Source organism: Capsella rubella, unplaced genomic scaffold, assembly GCF_000375325.1.
Source record: "Capsella rubella cultivar Monte Gargano unplaced genomic scaffold, Caprub1_0 scaffold_7, whole genome shotgun sequence".
In the NCBI taxonomy this organism is placed as follows: Eukaryota; Viridiplantae; Streptophyta; class Magnoliopsida; order Brassicales; family Brassicaceae; genus Capsella; species Capsella rubella.
The window spans coordinates 12,624,446-12,628,833 of record NW_006238917.1 but is presented as its reverse complement, the minus strand read 5'-3'; the positions used below and the strand labels follow the sequence as shown (position 1 = coordinate 12,628,833).

The 4,388-nt window shown below is 39.2% G+C and overlaps 1 pseudogene; it reads right to left on the bottom strand.

Annotated features, from left to right (window-relative positions):
• Positions 1–1,190: 1,190 nt before the first annotated feature.
• Positions 1,191–4,388, bottom strand: part of LOC17880954 — a 6,831-nt pseudogene continuing 3,633 nt past the window's right edge.

Below are 4,388 nucleotides of genomic sequence, written 5' to 3'. Positions count from 1 at the left end.
GATAATGTATATAAAATCATATTTATAAAAATACTTTGAAGTTTCTAAGTGTTAAATTTACAATACATGAAAACATGTTGAACTTTTAAAATAAACTGACGGACTACAACTGGACTGGATGCTAGGTCCGGTTTGTTTTGATCATTTTTAAATTTAACACTTAGCTTCAATAAAAGGAAAAAAAAAACCATTTTGGTGAAATTAAAATTTAAAACATTTGATATTTAGTTTGATATTTAGTAAAAACTTTGATATTTAGTTTTAATTTTTAAATCATAAAAATAAGAAGTTAAAAAAAAAAAGCTTTTTGTATCTTTTTTTTTTGTCAACAGCTTTCATATAAGACTCAAATGAGCCAAGAGGAAAGAACATCGTTTACATAAAGACAAAGTAGCGGTTCAGCACGCGCTTGGCGTGCTAACTTATCCGCCTTAACATTAGAACAACGAGGAGCTTTTACTAAAGAGAAAAAAGAAAACACTTCCTTATCTGTTTGAATCTCCTCTAGATATGTCGTGAACGCTAGCCATTCTGCTGGGGAAGACACCATCTCCACCAAATCTGAACAGTCTGTAATTAAAGCCACTTCACTTCGAGATGCGTCAAGCATACACTTCATCGCCCAAACCAAATCTTCGACCTCCGTATGTTAGGGTGAAAAACTCCTTCGTAGATTAGCTGCACCCATTGTTGATGAGCCTCTCGGTGCGGTGCAATACCTTCCTACTCCGGCAAAATTATTATCAGCCTTTCAGGAACCATCAATAAAGCACGAATGTCCTATAGCCCTTGCGATAATACCGTCCACCGACGGGGCTGGTTGTCTTGGGATTTTCCTTGATTATCCGCAATCAAAACCTCTGTCTAAGCACATGTCCATGAGTATGCTTCATTTTTGTATATTATTAGATCAAAATCATTATTCTCAATTGTAAATATAAAAAATGGGAAGAAAATATATAGTATACCTGCAAGGTTGTGATGTCTTGAGCGTCCTGAGGTGACTTGGTGGTTTGTTCTGTAATTTGAAACAACAAACGAGAGAGAGCAACTACTGGTTAATTCTCCAAATAAGATTAAAAGATGACAACTTTTACAAACCTGCTAATACCTCAATTCACTATGTAATATAATCCTCTTAACTTCGAAGGATATTAACCAAAGAAAAAAAGAACATGAAATGTAAGAGCTTACCATTCACCACAAATATCTGTTAAAATTCTGATGAAATTCTGGCTAGTCAAAAAAATATTTGTTGTAGATTAACTCACTCAGGTTTGTGATCCAGGCAATTTGATGGATGCAAATGAACCAGTACCTGCCAACGAAGACTTTTTAACCATGAGAGAATAATGTTTAAATGGAAACAACAATATAAACTGAATTAGTTGGTTAGTTGTCTGTGACTATCAAGTAATGGCCAGTGCATTCTAAGTTTCCACTTGCGTGAACTAACCGGCAAGCATGGCCTTCCTTATGTTGATATTGACTTTATCCGGACTGAACTAGCTGATGTCTAACGTTGTCTGCAGATTTCAACGCGCTCTGTTGTTTGATGAAGTTTTCATAGCACCGATTGGGATCTTTATCTATTGGACAACAGCTAGTTCAACAGTGTGAGGTCATCTCCATCAATGTGTCCAAACTTAGCTTCAGCTTCATCTGCTGCTTTCTAAGCCTCTCTAGTCTCTAGGCCGAATAAAGCAGTTCGGTACTAGATAAAGAATTGGTATATACAACAGAAGAGCTTATGGAAGAGGTCAGCAGATGCATAGAAGCGATTAGACTGATACCATTAGCTTCATGAGAGAGAGAATAACTGAGAAGCTGCAACAAACACTGATACTTATCTATATGCAGAATCGAAACTAGAGACTGCTGATGATAACCTAACACTAATACTTAATTCTAAATGATAATCAATAATCATACATATGAAAGAAAAAATATGAGTTTTAATAACGCACATTAGACTAGTTGCATAATGGAAATTGGTAGCAAAATTAAGCCTACCCTTAACTACAAACCTAACCAAAGTTACCAAGAATTAAAAAAAAAAAAAAAAAAAGTAAAGGCGCACCTGAGACTGAAGATGCAGTTCCAGAACAGCTTGCTGTGAAGATCAGGAAGTCGCATCTGTTCAGACGCCTGAGACCACATCAGACGCCTGGGATCACATCAGACACTTGAAGTTGCTGACATGGAGTCGTGAGATGACGTGGCAAAGCTTAAGTGGATGGAGTGACGTGCTAAGGAAGATTTCTTGCTTGGCAGCAAAGATAGAGACGAATTGCGTGTGAAGATATGGTGAATATTCTTCACATCAAATAAGGAAAGGATAAGCTTGACAAGCAAGTATATTCCGTTTCCGTGAGATCCTCGAAGATCCTAGGGTTAGGGTTTCGAGTAGTGAGTATAAATAGTCTAGGGTTTGGCCACGAGCCATTTTGAACACTTTAGACTCTTTGTACGTGATTGTATACTTCGAAGCTAGCAAAACAAAAAGCTGAGAAGGTGAGTGTTTGTTTTCTCTTGGGACTACACGGGTGTAGGAGAGATAGGTTTAGTGCTCGTTCTTTAGTCGGGTTCAATTCTATTGGTAGGAATAGATTGAGTAAGAGCCGAGACAAAATTGTATCCTAGGAAAAGATAAATTTTGTTAATAAAGATCGAAGGAAAAAGCGTTTGCTTGGCGCGTTCCAAGCTTAACTGTCTGTGCGTTTCTCTATACATTTTCATTTGGTAACAGAGCGGACGCCTGATAAAAGATCTGTTTGTCTTTTCAACAGGTGAGATCGTGCAACAGAGGGTATGGAGAAATCACAGCAATACGTTGCTATAACTAAGCCGTTTAAGTTGGATCCAGAACATTACGGGTTCTGGAAGGTGCAACTGAGACAGGATATTCAGAGTGCTGATCTTGATGCCTGGATAGCTAATGAAGATGGATGGACAGCCCCTGTGAAAACAAATGAGGCTGGAGATGCTGTTTCAAAACCCAAGAAGGATTGGACTGCAGAGGAGAAACTTGCAGCAAAACACAATGCAACAGCTATGTCCTTAATCTTCAAATCGTTGCCTGTAAATCAGTTCACCAGAGTTCAGGGATGTGAATCTGCAAAAGAGGCATGGGATATTCTTCAGGTCACCTTTGAAGGAACCAGCAATGTGAAGAGAACCAGACTTGACATCTTAGCGTCTGATTTCGAGAACTTGACTATGGGAGATAGTGAGACTATTGAGGAATTCAGCAGCAAGCTGAGTAATATCTCTCAAGAGGCTATAGTGTTGGGAAAACGCTATAAAGATAAGAAGTTGGTTAAAAAATTTCTCAGAAGTCTGCCGGAGAAGTTTCAGCCACATAGGTCTGCAATTGATGTCTCGTTGAATTCTGATGAGTTGAAATTTGATCAAGTAGTTGGGATGATGCAGGCATATGAGCTACAAGTTAAGAAAAAGGAGCAGGCAAGTGGAAAAACTTTCGCACTGAATACTGTTGACACTCAGGAGTCTGCAGATGATGATAAAGTTGGTATGCTTGTGAGAAAGTACTTCAAGAGAATGGAGCGAGGTCAGCAACGTGGGTCTGCAGTTAACAACAGATCAGGGCAGCAGAAAGAATTCAAGAGGAATGATAAGTCTGAGAAACAGTGTATTGAGTGTGAAGGCTATGGACACTACAAGGCTGAATGCCCGAATATGAAGAAGAAAAATGCACTGAAATGTTATGAGTGTAAGGGCTATGGTCACACCAAGGCTGAATGCCTAGGGAGAGACTCCAAAGAGAAATCGTATGTGACTTGGAGTGAGAGTGATACTGATGATGATGAAGGAAAAGGAGAAGTGCTAAACAATTTTGTGGCATTTCTGGGCATCATTGAGGAAGGCGATGAGAGTGTTGGTGTGACAGCTCAAGACGATGTCAATCAGGTAGTTGGTGATGAATCAGAGGATGATGAAGCAAATCTTCCTAATGAAGAACAAGTTGCTCTCTTGATCAGGAGTCTGATGAGCAAGACAAAGGAGATCTCTGATCTAACCACCGTAAGAAATGAACTTCAATTGAAAGTTTCTGTGATATCCAAGGATCTTGAAGCTGAGAAAGTCAAGTCGCAAGGTCTTGAGAGGCAGTTGGAGGATCAACTCAGGAACATCAAGATGCTGAGCAAAGGGACTAAAGATCTGGACAAACTCCTAACTGTGGGACGAACGGCTAATGCCAACTGGGGTCTAGGGTATCAAGGTGGAAATTTCAATGGTACAACTAAGTTTGTTAAGGCAGCTCCATAGTCATCAGAAGCTACTCAAAGGAAGTCTGTTCCTCAGAAAAATCAGAGACGTGCTGTGTCCTCATTTAATCAGGAACAATCAGCTCATGTCCGAAAATC